An 18,392-nucleotide genomic window follows, 5' to 3' on the forward strand; every position below is an offset into this window, starting at 1 on the left:
TGAGAGGTACGCCGATTTGTTACAAAATCGCATCATCCCCAGCCTGGCTGATAAACACCTGCTGGAACGTACGATGTTTAAACAGGATGGCGCTCCACCCCATGTTGCTAGACGCGTGAAAGTTCTCTTACGCGAGTCGTTTGGTGATGACCGTGTGCTCAGACCCCACTTTCGTCATGCTTGGCCTCCCAGATCCCCAGACCTCAGTCCGTGCGATTATTGGCTTTGGGGTTACCTGCAGTCGCAAGTGTATCGTGATCGACCAACATCTCTAATGATGCTGAAAGACAACATCCGACGCCAATGCCTCACCATAACTCCGGACATGCTTTACAGTGCTGTTCACAACATTATTCCTTGATTGCAGCTATTGTTGAGGAATGACGGTGGACATATTGAGCATTTCCTGTAAAGAACATCATCTTTGCTTTGTCTTACTTTGTTATGCTAATTATTGCTATTCTGATCAGATGAAGCGCCATCTGTCGGACATTTTTTTAACTTTTGTATTTTTTTTGGTTCTAATAAAACCCCATGTCATTCCAAGCATGTGTGTCAATTTGTACCTCTCTATCTACATTATTGCGTGATTTATTCAGTTTTCAAGTTTATACTGACTTTTTGATCACCCGGTACATTGAAAGCTATGGAGCCGCTTTTACTGTTAGGCGTTGTGTGGGGGAGAACGCATTCAGAGGAATAAACGTGGGAACACAGTCAGCAGTTGATTTGCTCTCAAATGTATGTGTAAATAACTTTATGAGATGACCTGTGAATAAAAATGAACTAAATACGCAATAAACGATCAGAAAAACTAGACAGACTGTATTACCTAACTAAACCGCAACATTATTATATACATATTACCGGTTTCGTTTGGATGTAGCCATCTTTACATTCGTAATCCTATGAAATGCAACGCGTCACTTAATTGCGTAGTCATCGGGTGGACACATAAAGTTCATAAAAAGCACTCAAAAGTGTGAGTTACCATCTCTTCATAAAATTCAAAGACAATTACATGACACGCTGAATACTTAACTTACGCGATACAATTACTGAAGATAGGTGGATCCACTTGAAATCGGTATTAATATACCGTTGCAATGGAGATGAATAAGAAACTTACGATAAATTTTCAGAAAGTGAAGCTGATTTCATTGGTGGTTGCGATGTCTGTGTTTACACAGTGTCTGCATCTTCACAGTACAATGTCCTTGAAACATGCATGCGTGGGATAGACATTGTTACTGACCATTACAGGTGTGGTAAATATCACGAAATAAGTTTGCATGTTGCGAATATGGAATGACATTAGCTGTTGGTGACATAAGAAAATTTATTCCGGGTCGGGAGTAGAACCTGGATTTCCTTCTTGTCGCAAGCTAGCGCCCTAACCAAAGCCGCCACCTGAACATCACTCCATAGACGATCCAAACCTCCATATGTCACGTAGTCACAACCCTATCGATATGTCTCCTACGCATTTAAAGTAAATGTTTCGTAGCAAAGAACGGTTGATGAATCGTCGGCTCGGTTCGCAAGATACGAGTATCATCGGATAGCGTAACCCGTGATTCCGTGCCAGACCTCGGTAGGAAGCTAGGTTCCTATGTCCTGATGCGGCAAACTATTAAACCTACTGTATCAAACAGATACGTTGAAGCAAATTTGGCGTCAAATGCACCCTCCTCCCCATTTTTCCCTCTTTTCTGACCACTGGCACCCAGGGAATTTTATTTTTCTAAGTGGAATGTTTTATGAACAGCCAGTTTGCAGACATCCAAAACCAACGTGTCCACTAAGTTACCCATCATTGTCAAAATCGTATTAAGGAATATATTTGTAGAGAAGGAATAACAGTACCCCATAATTTCGTATTGGCAGGAGATGAAGACTACCTCTCTTATTTCTCTTGGGTTTTCTGTGGTTTTCTTTAATTTCTTTCGTCTAAAACAAAATTCATCTGTGCATTGCAATGTGGGAATATCTGTAAGTGAAACATAAACTTTTTCAGCCTTCTTTTAAGGTGCTGACCGAATGAGGCAGTTTAGCGGTAAGACATAGGACTTTGGTTCGGGACGATTGCAACTTAAGGCCCTAACTTGCCCTTCGGATTTAGGGTTTAGAAGATTTCACCGTTTAAGAAAATGTCGAAATGGTTCCTCTCTAAAAGCCATCAACAATACTAACTTGTGTTTCATGTCTAGCATCTTGCGCATCTTCTTTCTAAGGTGCTGCTTTCTACATTTCTTTAAAGTCTTTATCTAATACAGGGTGATTCAAAAAGAGTACCACAACTCTGAAAATCGAGAAATCTGCAAAAAAGAAAAGGAGAGCTACGCTCTTCCTGCCCTAGATTGGAGGAAGCTCTGAAGTTTCATTTGGTTGCTCGTTTCATTGCTAGGAGAGCTGCTGGCCATGCAACCATAATTTCTGTGGTCAGTGCAAAGTTGGCGACTGCTCAACAAAAAGCCTCTTGTGTTATCGAATACGACAGAAGTGATTCGACGACATTTGTTCAGCGTGCATTTAGAACCAAGTATGGTGTTCAACCTCCTGATAGGTGGTGTATCGTACGTTGGTATAAACAACTCAAAAAGAAAGATTGCTTGTGCAAAGGGAAAAGTTCCGGACGGCCGCGCTCGAGTGAAGATGTTGGCCGCATTCAAGTATTAGCTCGCAGTCCAGGAAAATCGACCCGCCGAGCTAGCAGAGAGCTGCAAATTCCGCAACCGACCAGTCTAGAGTCCTAATGAAAAGGTTGGCAATGAAATCTTGTCGTCCGCTATTTCTTAAAGGCATTTACGAAGCTGGTAAAGTAAAAACAATCGAGTTCGCATGTTTGTCCTTGAACAAATGGAAACAGGTGTCCGATTCACTTCGAAGCTTGTGTTCAGCGATGAAGTAACATTTCACACAAAAGGGAAAGTCAGTCGGCACAATGTCCGTGTATGGGACACTGAGAACCGGACGGAAACAATTCATCATGAACGTGATTCACCTAAGATGAACGTTTTCTGTGCCATTTCAGCCGGCCGCGGTGGTCTAGCGGTTCTAGACGCTCAGTCCGGAACCGCGCGACTGCTACGGTCGCAGGTTCGAATCCTGCCTCGGGCATGGATGTGTGTGATGTCCTTAGGTTAGTTAGGTTTAAGTGGTTCTAAGTTCTAGGGGACTGATGACCATAGATGTTAAGTCCCATAGTGCTCAGAGCCATTTTTGTGCCATTTCAGCTAATAAAGTTTTTTACCCTCTTTTCTTCGAAGGTGCAACTGTAACTGGGCAAACCAGTCTGGAAATGTTGCAGAATTGGCTGTTCACTCGACTCCAAAAAGAAGCAGGTCAGCTCGTATTTCAGCAGGATAGGGCACCACCCCACTGGCACTATATACGGTTAAGATACTAAGTAAAACGCAGAGAATTGCGTGTACAGATTTGCCAGTTCCTTTCCTAGTAATTAACTCAGTAAATCTTTGTTTTCCTAAATAGTTCTTCGAATATGTATAAGGACTCATGATTCTTGTCTATGCTAAACCTGGATGATTCTAAATTTATGTACGGATTTTAAGAGTTCAAAGTCTCGTTTCAGTATCCAGCGGTTGCTTTCCCTGTGCTTCTTTTGTTAGCTTTTACGCTACAATTATTTGAACGAAAGGTACCCACAGCAATGGATCGGTTCCCAGCTCCGTACTTCATCATTGGCGTCCAAGAAGCGCTCAACCCAGCCCCTGACATTTTTTCTGCCGGCCGGAGTGGCCGAGCGGTTCTGGGCGCTACAGTCTGGAATTGCGCGACCGCTACGGTCACAGGTTTGAATCCCGCCTCGGGCATGGATGTCTGTGATGTGCTTAGGTTAGTTAGGTTTAAGTACTTCTAAGTTTTGGGGGACTGATGACCTCCACAGTTAAGTCCCATAGTGTCAGAGCCATTTTTTTCTTGGGGCAATCTCAAAGATACGATGTTTCGATCACCTGTACCAGCTAACGTTGAGGAACTCAGAGAACGAATGACTGCAGTTATCGAAACTGTTATGCCGGAGATGCTACAGAGAATGTGAAACGACTTCGAGTGTCGGGACGGGGCAACATTGAAAATTTATGAACTTGTTTTCTACTGAAAAAACTTTCTTAAACACTCTTCATATTGATTATTTAACCAAGGCCGTACTATGTTTCTTTGATTAAATACAGATTTTCAAAGTTGTGTTATTCTTTTTGAATCACCCTGCACAATCTTTCTCTTTATGCAGATCAGCTTATATTTTTAAACGCGATAATATATTACTTTTGGAAAATTTAGAAGGTAATTCGGACCTTTTATGCTTTCGGTGTCTAACAATGACTCTACTGGGAGGCGCACGAAATGCGTTACCAATTGTTTCTTCCACAAATGACGACGCACGTTAGATATCCCGCTGGGATCTCTACAGCAGTATCAGCAGAGCTTGGAAATACAAATGAGTTACGAAATGACGTGTAATTCACGATACTGCCGCTAGGAGACTAGTAAGCAGCAATGGCTGACAATGGAAGACTGACGACACAGCAACGATCGGCAATGGTGTTACTTTTTCATGAAACGAAAATCCTTGTTGTGACTCAGAGGCGTTTTCGACAACAGTTTAACTCACGATGAGTCCCTTGCAAGAAGACAATCCACATGTTGTACGATAAATTTGTGCAGGAAGGAACAGTATTGGAAGCGAAGTGACCTCGGCCAAAGCCTGTTTGTTCGCCGGAAAATATTGGAGCGGTACGAGTTGCTGTACAGAGAAGTCCCGGGAAATCGTGTAGAAAGGCAGCAGTGCAAGTGGGAATAACCAGACGCTCCGTTCAACGCATTCTTAAAAGTGACCTCCATATGTACCCATACAAGATGACCTGTGCACAGAAGCTCACCGAAGAACACAAGCAGCAGAGACTACTGTTTGCTCAGTGGGCGGAGGATAGGGAAGAAACTCTCAACAACGTTTGGTTTTCAGAAGAGGCGCATTTTCATTTAGACGGTGTGGCTAACAAACAAAACGTACGGTTTTTGGCCACTGAAAACCAAACTAGTACTTCATGAACGACAACATATGCTCCGAGGATTACAGCGTGGGCAGCAATGTCCAGTCACGGACTTATTGCACCCTTTTTATTTGAAGAAACTGTGAACAGCGAGCGGTATTTCAGCATGCTTCGCAATAGCTTCATTCCACAGCTTCTTGCTACTGCTTTGCCCTTCAACACGCAGTAGTTCATGCAAGATGGAGCAAGGTCACATACTGCAAACACTGTGTTGGAGTTTTTACACGAGCATTTCGACATGCGGATCATTTCACTCAGGTTTCCAGGTCGCTTCAATGACGGACGAAATTGGCCCCCCAATAGTCCAGGCCTCAATCCATGTGACTTTTTTCTCTGGGGGCACCTAAAGGAAAAATTTTCCCGAAACGACCACGTGATTTAATGCAGCTCAGAAGACTTATTCTTCAAGCTTGCAGTGAAATTACGGAACACATGTGCCGTAGGGTAATCACTAACCTCAGTGTTCGTTTGAAGGAAGTTAGGAAACGAAATGGTGGACATATTGAGCATGTGCTGAGTTAGAACAAATCTCGATGGACGGCTCTTCATTGTAGTATATATTCCTTTCAGATTGTATTGACAATAAAGTTTATATATAAAATGGTAACACATTTCGTGCGCCACCCTTTATTATAAAACCGCATCTGTGCCGCTTCGCTAGATAGAACGGTAAAATAAACAGCGTGATTAGCAGGAGAGATAGTGGATAGCGCCTCCTCTCTCTGCGTATGTCTCTTCGAGTAGTGGATCTGATGTGCGAGTTCATCTGGTAACGTGTATCGTGTGGTTGCGATGTAGCGGGCGGCTGAGCCGCCAGCAAACGCGAGTGGGCGAACAGGTGCGTTCGCTTTGCGGGCTCACGCTAATGGCGAGAGCGGCGTCTGTTCCGTGGCAAGGCCCGCCGTGCCGTGCTGGAGCTCGGGGATCAAAGCGAGCGAATTTCGCGTTCTTCCCTTCTTCGCCTGCACCGTGTGTGGCGGCGCGACGAGGCAGTCGCAGAGCGGGGTGCCTAGCCAAACGCGACACGGGCGCGCCTCTGCCGCAGTGGGGAACTGACGGCGGTGGGTGAACCGCGACAGAGATGACGATCAGACCGCACACGTCCGAGACGCTCCAGCTGGCGGCTCTCTCTACCGCTCCTTTCTCTTAAAAAAACTAACGCTGTCGTCTACCACAAGGCTGGTTTTGACGTCCCAATGCTTTGCTAGACATGGTCTTAATTGACGTGTTATGAGGAAACCAATCGGAACCACTACATTCCATGTTTGCAGACACGACTGATTTACACTACTGGCCTTTAAAATTGCTACACCAAGAAGAAATGCAGATTACAAACTGGTAGCCTCAGGAGTGCATGTGTTTATGTTCTCTCTTACCAATAACTTCTTGGTAACGACCCCAAACACTAGAACAATACTTTAGCGCAGTTGATTTACGAAAACGCTGCGAACTCCGTCCATCTGGAGCTCCATCATACAAACTCTACTGACCATTAAAATTGCTACACCAAGAAGAAATGCTGATGGTAAACGGGTATTCATTGGACAAATATATTACACTAGAACTAACATGTGATTACATTTTTACGCAATTTGGGTGCATAGATCCTGAGAAATCACTACCCAGAACAATCACCCCTGGCCGTAATAACGACCTTGATACGCCTGGCCATTGAATCAAACAGAGCTTGGATGGCGTGTACAGGTACAGCTACCCATGCAGCTTCAACACGATTCCACAGTTCATCAACAGTAGTGACCGGCGTATTGTGACGAGCCAATTGCTCGGCCACCATTGACCAGACGTTTTCAATTGGTCAGAGATATGGAGAATGTGTGGTCAGGGCAGCAGTCGAACATTTTCTGTATCCAGAAAGGCCCATACAGGATCTGCAACATGCGGTCGTGAATTATCCTGCTGAAATGAAGGGTTTCGTAGGGATCGAATGAAGGGTGGAGCCACGGGTCGCAACACATGTGAAATGTAACGTCCACTGTCCAAAGCGCCGTCAATGCGAACAAGAGGTGACCGAGACGTGTAACTAATGGCACCCCATACCATCACGTTGGGTGAAACGCCAGTATGGCGGTGACGAATACACGCTTCCAATGTGCGTTCACCGCCATGTCGCCAAACACGGATGCGACCATAATGATGCTGTAAACAGAACCTGGATTTTTCGGAAGAAATAATGTTTTGCCATTCGTGCACTCAGGTTCGTCGTTGAGTACACCATCGCAGGCGCTCCTGCCTGTGATGCAGCGTCAAGGGTAACCACAGCCATGGTCTCCGAGCTGATAGTCCATGCTGCTGCAAACGTCGTCGAACTGTTCGTGCAGATGGTTGTTGTCTTGCAAACGTCCCCATCTGTTGACTCTGGGATCGAGACGTAGCTGCACGATCCGTTACAGCCATGCGGGTAAGATGCCTGTCATCTCGACTACTAGTGATACGAGGTCGTTGGGGTACAGCACGGCGTTCCGTATTACCCTCCAGAATCCACTGATTCCATATTCTGCTAGCAGTCATTGGATCTCGACCAACGCGAGCAGCAGTGTCGCTATACGATAAACCACAATCGCGATAGGCTACAATCCGACCTTTATCAATGCCGAAAACGTGATGGTACGCATTTCTCCTCCTAACACGAGGGATCACAACAACGTTTCACCATGTAACGCCGGTCAACTGCTGTTTGTGTATGAGAAATCGGTTGGAAACTTTCCTCATGTCAGCACGTTGTAGGTGTCGCCACCTGCGCCAACCTTGTGTGAATGCTCTGAAAAGCTAATCGTTTGCATATCACAGCATCTTCTTCCTGTCGGTTAAATTTCGTGTCTGTAGCACGCCATGTTCCTAGTGTAGCAATTTTAATTGCCAGTAGTGTAGTTTTTATACTTGTCTGCCACTGACGCCTCCTCTACGTGGTGAGCAGCAATTTATCCTTTTCATAATTGGTACGCATGCGACAGATCCCTACCAACACGTTTCAAAACGCCGCGCTTAAAAACGGTATTTTCCAATTGCAATACCTCGGATTCCATCGGACATAAAAAGTTAGGGTGAAATATTTTGGATAGACCTTTGGCTAGAGACCAATATACTACAGTACAGGATCGAAGTATGAATGTTACACCCTTCCTCCTGCTTAGGCAAAAGGAGTATGCCGGCTTTTTAAGCTGGTGTGGGTTACGGTGGGCTTGATTGGGATTGAGAAGACAACATTAGTTCGTAGGCAGTTCCTCGAAAAGCCCCAAAATTTTTCTTTTAATTCCAGCCCAGGAATCCAAGATGGTTCTAATCTTTACGATACATTCCTAAGATTCCTATCACCACCAAACTTGAAAATTTTCTTCATATCTTTATCCCAGATACAGAGGTTCAACGTTACCATACTCGTACACGTAAAATACGAACGTAAAAATTAATGACTGATTGTCGACGGATGTACATGTGATAAACCCGTCATTTGATTAAACTGATTCGTATGCACGCGAATGAATGAATGAATTATACATTTGCGTAAATTCGTGGGTAGTCCATGAGAAAACCTAAAAAAAAATCGCTTATCACCATTATCTCGCCGTCAGCAGCTGACCAAACCCGTGTCGTGGATTCCAAGACGGCTATGCACAGTAAATGGCTGCAGCTTTTACGGTATATTCCTACGATTCCGATCTCGAACTGTTTCTAGATACCTTTATCCGTTTCTGAGGTACGGGGGTTCAAAGTTACCCCTCCCGAGCTTGTAAATTACGCCCGTAAAATGTGGGACCAGGCGAAAAAGTAGTTAAAGTGATGGAGCACGAAGAAATGTGATGTAAAGTGTCTCCGTTATCAACATAAGCAGTCTGGAAAGTCCGTGTTGTAGTACTGAAGCAGAGGCAAAATTTTTTTGCATGTAAAATACGGTCTGAGTTGTATAATTAGTTTTGCACTATTTCAATTTCACATGAGTAAGCTATCAAAATTTTACTTGTTCGTCAAGTTGTTTTGATATGGGTGAGATGCTCTGTTGTGGCACGGAAAAGAAGGGAACCAGCGGAGAAATGGTCCTACCAGAGCATCAAAAATGCGAATATGATTCTTTTTACTAAAATATCCTGACTAAAAAGTGCGGGTACCAGTTGCGTCATTCTATCTTTCTCAGTACCTTTAAAAAATATCGCGAAATTATTGGCATGTGAACGTATTCGCGCTTTTCTATGCTGAGAGAGACAGAGACAGTGGCCACGGTAAAGAGATGGACAAGTAATACACACTGAAATATAATAGTGTTATGGCATAGAAAGTGCGAAGGAGACAGTGGCAGTGTGAGAGAAAGACACCTCCACAGTGGCAGTGGAACATAGTAGACAGCGAGAAAACATTGATAGGAAAAGAATGAAGGAGACAGTGCCATTGGGAGAGGAAGAAAGAGAGTGTGGAATTGGGTGAGAGCCAGTGGTGATAAGAGACAGAATGTATGACAATAACAACGAGGAAGAGAGAGATAGTGACAGTGAGAAGAGAATACGATTCTAGACAGTGAGTGGGGGCAGCAGCAGTAGAACAGAACGCAGGCGACTGTGGCTGTAACACAGTAACAGCTGGAGAACCGCAAAGAGGTAATGACAATGAGGTGGCTGAATGAATGAATAAGAGTGGGCAAGTCGGAGTCATTGAGCATGAGAGACTTACAGCGATGGGCTAATGGGTGTGAGTGAGTTACAGTTAGCGGAGTTTATGGGAGTGAAACGCGAGTTGCATGATGAAAAGAGCCGGAATATGTTCGAAAGATAATATTTTTGCGAAAATTTTTAAAGGTGCTGAGGAATGTAGAATGAGGCAGCTGGTACCCCACTTTTCAGTTTGACTTTTTAAATAAACATTCATCTATTTTGTGTTCCGATAGGAACATTTTTGCACTGCTGTTGTCAAAACAAAAAAAAAAAAAAAGAATATCTTTCTCAGCATGTTACAACTTATTACGTGAGCGAAATCGATTTATAAATTTTCTTTTCTGGACAGGATTCTGCTCGGACAAATGTAATTTTCATATTTTGATCCATCTCCTATAGTATTAATGTAAGCCTACTTTCTTCTTTCCACATAAGCAATGTGCTACGTGGGAATCTTTATTAGTTTAGATCACAGACAGCTACAAGACCAACAGTATGTGCTGTTAATGTATGTATTTTGCTAAATGTTGTGAACATAATGACCAGAAACCCAAACTTGTGTGATTATCATACAGCTTTCTAGCAGCTACTCGACAGATACATGAACGGATATTTCGCTGAAGCATGTATGAATGAAATAAGAAGTACATTATGTTTTTTTTCAGAACAGGAGACTTCTCAAAACATTTACTGATGGAAACACGGACGCAACAAGTAAGTTTTAAGCTGAAGGTGAGCATATCAAAAGTTTCTTTGCTTTCATAAGCCACTAGACAGTCATCCGATGAAATACTTTGTATTTTAATAATTCCATTGTTAATAGAGTATCGTTATTAAACTCTGAATTCATCTTCAGACAATTATGCCATATTTGTAATAGGCATCACTGATAGTCTAGTACATCTTTTTCATGCGATAGCCTCCTAAAAAGGAGAAATGCAGGCAATGAAGACAAAACCGAAAATGAAACTAATTACTATTCTACAAGTAAAAACACCAGTATAAACATATGGACAGCGCATTCACAGTGGTATCAGATATTCTGAAAACTTTGAAATGATTTAAGTATCAATTCAGCAGCTGATAAATCTTCACAATCATTCACCTCATTATATGCCCTCAGTTACCCCTGTACACGACACTCACTGGCATAACTTCTTCGATCTTTGTTTTAGAAAATGATCTGGGTTCATCGTTTATTTGACTGAATGAGGACGTTGTATAACAAAACCGTATTTCTCTCAAGGAAACCAACCCACGAACGAAGCTCATGAACCAAATATATTAGACGCGATACTGATGAAAGCAAATCGTTCATTGATTAATTTACGACCATTAATGGGTAAATGAAGTAAATATTTGCTATAAAGGAAATAATTTGCTGTACGCCACCTCTCAGCGGTGTACGATTGTGCGGTTTAGCGCCCGGAAACTCTCAGGCTGTTATTTAATGACTAGCTTTCAGTATCTAAGACGAACAGGCAGGGTGAGGAGACAATAAGGCCAACATACTGAGTTTATCGTTCTTTTCCCGAACGGCCTCAGGCGGTTGGGAGAAGAAAATAATGACTAGTTTCTCTACTAGGTCACCTGCTAATTAAGATGAAGCCGTCCTTTATCTCGAAATAATGGCATCCTTTTCTCCGAATTGTGTTGTGATCGTCACGGAAAACGACACATTTTTCGGGCATACAAATATCGCGTCCATTACTTGCAGATTTTCTTCACAGTATAAAACGATGAAAGACACGAAATAGAAAACAATGTAAAAGTGACTAAAGGCCAGATAGGCAACGCTAGCCCCTAGAACGACAAGCAGAAGACAGTGTGTACTTGACTTAGGCGTATTTCTTCCTCTCTTACGGTTACGTCTTAGCCGTGTGGTGATGGTGATGAATTTATTAAATACAAGTGCTGCATAATCCAGTAATCAGTCTGCAGTGCGCTGTTGATCGCTATGATCCCATCCACACGGTCCAGTACTGATGAATTTTAGAAAAAGGGGAACTAACTGACCTCTGGTAAAATTAAAACAACGCCAACATGTAAAATGAATTCCATTTCGTGTGAGTATATTCATATTGGCGCACGAAGGGCATCTGATCGTTCTCGCCGTTCATTACACGCTCTACTGCATCCTTCGATTGACGGGCTAATTTTTGCTTCTGACAACCACAATTTCATAGACGGGAACCACTGATGTCTCCGATATTGAAGCGAAGTGCTGTGACAGGAATGGTTTTGGGAATAAAATAATTAGATAACAGCGAAGAGCACAAGTATCGCTGGCGTATGACTTACGTATCTACGAGAATTAAGTATTTTTGTAATTGGATCACGTATATTCATGGAAGATTGAAAAACCTAATTAATTTCATCTAACAGTAAAACTAAAATCATTTATTAACATTTCATTCTCTCGATAGCTACTTGGAACGAGTTTCCCAACTCCTGCAGGAATGATTCTTGAAGAGCTGCAAAATACTTACGGCTGACGAAGACTCTTCAATGGATTGAAAATGTTTCATCGAAATATATCATTATATTTAAGAATAATACGAAATAGGACGGCGTATCATCTAATGAATAATACCATAAATCCAATATTGACATTAAAAACCTTTCAAATTAAGATCTGAACTGTTACTTTACGTAATTATTTGGCAGCAAATTCGTCAGCAAGAAAGGTTACAGCCAAACCGTTCACTTTTTGCGAAGGGGCGAAACAAGTCTCATAGATAATAAATAAATATTCACAGTCGAGCAGATAAAAAATATATCAGAAAATACTTTAGTTTGCAGAATGAAAACAGAATCTTTTAACACTACAATGCCTGCATGAAATTTTGACAGAGTTCGATTGTGTCGTACAGTGTGGATAATTCATTAAATTAATTGTAAGTTGTTGTAACAGAACAGTGTGAGCTTGTATCAATGCATGCAAAAAGAGTTTTGTCTGTATTCATATCACAGAAATCAGATAGAATGCACTTCATGTGGCGAAGAAGTTGATTCAGTTCCTGTTTATTGTCAGCGATCACTCATAGAGCGTGAAAATGCCATACCTATTTATGTCCGTCACAAAGAACTTCCCTCATTGGTTCATCTTCCATAATTTGTGGTTGTTAATCTCTCTATATTTTGAATTAGTGCAGTGAAGCGTGTGGGTTGTTTAATTTACTTTGAGAACCACTCAGAGTCAAAAACCTATCAGCTAAAGTTGTTAACAAATAATTCTTTTGGCGAGATAAGGAAAGTCGTCTTGCCAGGCAAATGTTAGGATTCACCTAGGGCGAGTTTTGCGTAATGCCAAGAGACGCAGAAGTGCTACTGCGGCAGTCGGCTGCGACTTCAACATATGGTGGATGTACATTCAAGATGTTGGCCATGAAAATAAGTCATGATCATCAACTGGAGTCAGCAATCCTGGCAGGAAGCAGACACACAACAGATACAGCCTAACTTTCCATGTCGAGTCACATGCAATCGATGCCTGCACATCAGCCACGTATGGCCAAGTAAGGAAATGTAATAACTTATCTAAGCTTAGCTGCACTTGCCAACATTCCATAGCAAGTACCTCTCAGGAAATGTACCTAGAATTTTTGATACTATAATATAAAAAATAGGTTAGCCGGATATATACTGCAACATCGATTTCACTGGTAGGAGCACAAGAGGGGAAAAATAGTTGGGTAAGAAAAGATTAGAGAATGCAAAGTAACATATAGAGAGAGGCTGTTGGGTGTAGTGATGTATGTATAAAAAGATTAGAACGTAACAGGAAAATATCAAGGACACCATAAAACTAGTTGATATATGTAAGACAGAAATAGATGGTGATGGAGAGATGTAAAATTCATTCCAAGACGTGAACTTCGAACTATGGTATTGTAATCATTTTATGTATGATCCAGAATGGGGATAAGACCAGTTATGAAGTACATTAATTGCTTTTCTTCTGATGGTGCTCCTAATTCACTTACTTGAAATACTTCCAAATTCTGCACTCCAGCACACTACTAAGGGTGAATGTAAATATCTTTTGAAGCTCGATGTAGTAGTTGTTGAGGTCTTCAGTCCTGAGACTGGTTTGATGCAGCTCTCCATGCTGCTCTATCCTGTGCAAGCTTCTTCATCTCCCATTACCTACTGCAACCTACATCCTTCTGAATCTGCATAGCGTATTCATATCTTGGTTTCCCTCTAAGATTTTTACCCTCCACGCCGCCCTCCAATACTAAATTGGTGATCCCTTGATGCCTTAGAACATGTCCTACTAACCGATCCCTTCTTCTAGTCAAGCTGTGTTACAAACTCCTCATCTTCCCAATTCTATTCAATACCTCCTCATTAGTTATGTGATCTACCCATCTAATCTTCACAATTCTTCTGTAGCACAACATTTCGAAAACTTCTATTCTCTTCTTGTCCAAACTATTTATCGTCCATGTTTCACTTCCATACATGGCTACACTCCATACAAATACTTTCAGAAACGGCTTCCTGACGCCTAAATCTATACTCGATGTTAACAAATTTCTCTTCTTCAGAAATGCTTTCCTTGCCATTGCCAGTCTACATTTTATATCCTCTTTACTTCGACCATCATCAGTTATTTTGCTACCCAAGTAGGAAAACTCCTTAACTAATTTAAGTGTTTCAATTCCTAATCTAATTCCCTCAGCATCACCGGACTTAATTCGGCTGTATTCCATTATCCTCGTTTTGCTTTTGTTGATGTTAATCTTATATCCTCCTTTCAAGACACTGTCCATTTCGTTCAACTGCTCTTCCAAGTCCTTTGCTGTCTTTGACAGAATTACAATGTCATCGGCGAACCTCAAAGTTTTTATTTCTTCTCCATGGATTTTAATACCTACTCCGAATGTTTATTTTGTTTCCTTCACTGCTTGCTCAATATACAGGTTGAATAACAGCGGGGAGAGGCTACAACCCTGTCTCACTCCCTTCTTAACCACTGCTTCCCTTTCATGCCCCTCGACTCTTATAATTGCTCGATAACGTAATAAATCCATTACTAAATACATTAGCTTTTCAACGTACATTTAATGAAAGCGCTACTGCAATACGGTAAGGTACACTGCCTGGCATAACACATAGGGCGTTTAGTTGGCTGCCTAGGAACTTTGGACAGCTTAGTGTAGAACAGTTGCGAAATATTTGGCATATAATGAAACAGTTTCATATTCCGTCCTTTCCGAGTCCCATGTGCGTACTTATTCTCCTTTGCAATGTGTGCTCTCGTGCGTAATAAGAAATAGAACAAGAACGTGGGAACGAAATTCCTACTTGCAAGTAGACGAGCACATTCGGTGCGCCCCAAACGGGCACTGGAAAAACAAAGACAGTCTGGATTCGTGTTCCATGCTGGAATTTATGGGTTTAATAATACAGCACAAGTTAGCGCTTTATTAGCCGCTGGAACAAGCGCAGCTGCACGGGACACGTAAAATGTATTACACCGCGCAGCACTGCAGTGTGTTACGTTGCGTGTGCAAATTTTACGTCCGCCGCACAGTGCAGAGATGCTCGTGTCCCACGGCGCTTGAAAGCGTGGGAAGCGCCTACGGTGCAGGTGATGAAACCTGAGGGAAATTTTCTCGAATCTCCGTCGGCATTTTGTGCAACGTTGCGCCACGGCGTGAACAGTAAACACCGAAAGGAGCCAGAGCTTCAAAAACACGCGTCACACATTACGCGAACCGTAGTATCGTGGTTATTAAGCTTCTGACGTTACTGTCCTGTCATATTAAGGTGGTGCGCCTTTTCTTGAGTTGTGTTTGAGCTCCAAAATCGCCCCTCAAGACTTACAGTCCTGTCACGTTAAGACGCTACAATTTTTATTGATTGTGTCTGGCAATGTACTGGGCCGGCCGGAGTGGTCGTGCGGTTCTAGGCGCTACAGTCTGGAGCCGGGCGACCGCTATGGTCGCAGGTTCGAATCCTGCCTCGGGCATGGATGTGTGTGATGTCCTTAGGTTAGTTGGGTTTAATTAGTTCTAAGTTCTAGGCGACTGATGACCTCGGCAGTTAAGTCGCATAGTGCTCAGAGCCATTTTAAGCATTTGAACCAATGTGCTGGATGATGTCTCTTACCTTATGTTCTAAGAGATTACGAAATGTACGTCTTCGTCTGTTTTCACTTGATAAATATCCTAGAACGTACATTATCACTGGTTTATCTTGTCAGCTTGCGGAAGGTTTTGCAGTGCCGTCCAGCGTAAATGTGAAACCTGGCAGATCAACAGCTCGTGTCGATACCTACTATTCGTGCTTGTTGCCACGAATTAGTGTGAAGGTCGAACACTTTCCTTCATGGTTTGTCGTTTCTTTCTTTGCCATGTGCTTAACGAATACCATAAATGAACATTGAGAAATATGTGCGTTTATTTTCCACTTTGAGACAAAAGCCACAGTTGTACTGGCATAGATGTTACGCTGGCAACATTGATTTCACCCATGCTGCAAATTAACACTATGCGACACGAAGACTCTTAACAGCTACAAGCACACACACACACACACACACACACACACACACACATATATATATATATACCGGTCACTCCTGCTCACTGCCATCCACTTGAGAGGAGGCACGTACATTTACCCTGGGGTTCGTGATGCTATTAAAATGCCAGGTGAGTGAGTCTTCAAAATGAGAACAAAATTTATGACTCAGTAATAGTTAATACATTGTTAATTTTGTATGAATGACAATTTACTGCATGGTTAAGCGATTCATATAGTAACAAAAGGGACTTCCTCGCTTACTACCAGTTCTATTTGCATGCAAATCATGCCAGTGAGGTATAGATTACACCAGGCTCCCATGAAGTAGTACGGCTATAAAGATGAAAAAAGCAAACTCTACCATAACATTACAAAAGTAAAATTTGAATGGGATCTTATCGTCACTCTGAGCAGTTCAGCTAACCGCGGTTGATTTAGAAAATAGGAATTAGGAATCATATCTTCTTCTTCGAATAAGTTATTCTACATATTTTAGTAAACTATACAAAGTGCCCAACGCTACGTAGATCAGTGTTTCGGTATTAGCTCCCGGAAGCTGCCATCTCATAAAAACTATTAGCTCATAGAGAATAAAGGTGGGTCAATAAATGCTAGCAACGGTAAACTTAATTTCTGGGAATGAGAATAAAATCGAAAACGTGAATTTCATAGAGTAACCGAAAGTAAAATGATTGGTATGATAAGAAACAAGTAATTTTACTTTGTAGTAGACAATGTTATGATACACCAGAATATTCTTTTAATAAGCGAAATTTATTTTAGAGAAACAAATAGCTTTTAGTCAGAAGCTCTAAATCAGTTATTAATCGCCTGCTTGTAATCCGTATTTCAATTCTGAGAGTGGTAGATTCACGAGAATCCTCTCCTGTGCCAAATTCTTCTTCTTAGATTAGCGTTTCCAACCTACTTCTTCAACTCTTTGCTGGCTGCATTCCAATCTCTGTTGTCCTCCTCAATTTTTACCTTCTACAGCTCTCACTAGTACCACGAACGTTAACCCCAAACGTTTTAACTGTTGCCCTACCATCCATCCCGTCCCTTCCTCTTTTCAGCGTTTTCCATTATTCTACTCCTCGGCCTCCTCTTCCTTACCTTATCAGTCCACCTAAATTTTAATTTTCAACATTCTTCTGTGGCACCACATCCCAAATTATTCGATTCTCTTCTGTTCCGATTTTGCCATAGTGCATGTTTCACTACCACGCAATGCTGAGCTCGCGACGTACATTCTCCAGATTTCTTCCGCAAATTAAGGCCTATGTTTCATACTAGTTGAATTCTCTTTGCGAGCTATGTTATTTTTGACAGAGCTAGTTTTCTTTCTATGTCCTCGTTGCTTACATAGCAGACCTCTAGTCTTGAACCTTGCTTTTATTTACGTCATTCCTTCTACGATATATAGAAGGGACAGTATGGATGAAAGTCTGCGTGGCTGTCTTACACCCTTTTTAATACGAACACTTCGTTCCTGGTCTTCCACTCTAATTGTTATTATTGGCACTTATACATATTGTATATTGTCCGTCTTTCCTTATAACTTACCCCTATTTTCTCAGAATTCGGAACATCTTGCACCGTTTTACAGTGTCGAACGCTTTTTTCGGGTCGATAAATCCTACGAACTTGTCCTGAAATTTCCATGGTCTTGCTTCCACTATGAATCGTGCCTCGCGATGTTCAGCGGCTGCCGACGTCTTTCTACACCGGTTGTTCTCGCCGCTATATTCTCCACTTCGCTAATGCTGTCCTATTAAAGTTTCTTTACACACGTGTGGGTCTTTCGTTAATCGGGCTATTTACACTGTTGCTTTTGAAGTTCATTATCATTTCCCGGACGCAAAATGCACCAATTGCGGCGGGGAGGGGTCGTCATGTCGTACTTTCGTCTCCTTACTCTCTCTCTGTCACTTTCATCTAACAGTTCACCTACCTCTATATTTCTTCTTTCCGACGTCCCTTCACTCTGCAGTAGTAGATACATGCTAGGCAGTGTAAAGCAGCGTTGATGAAACCACTACCTAATACCTACCACACAGAGGCCGCGTAACCCAAGTCCCTGTAAATTCATTTTCACAAATTTCGGGCGGTAGGAGAATGCAGT

This window comes from Schistocerca piceifrons, chromosome 6, assembly GCF_021461385.2.
Source record: "Schistocerca piceifrons isolate TAMUIC-IGC-003096 chromosome 6, iqSchPice1.1, whole genome shotgun sequence".
Lineage (NCBI taxonomy): Eukaryota > Metazoa > Arthropoda > Insecta > Orthoptera > Acrididae > Schistocerca > Schistocerca piceifrons.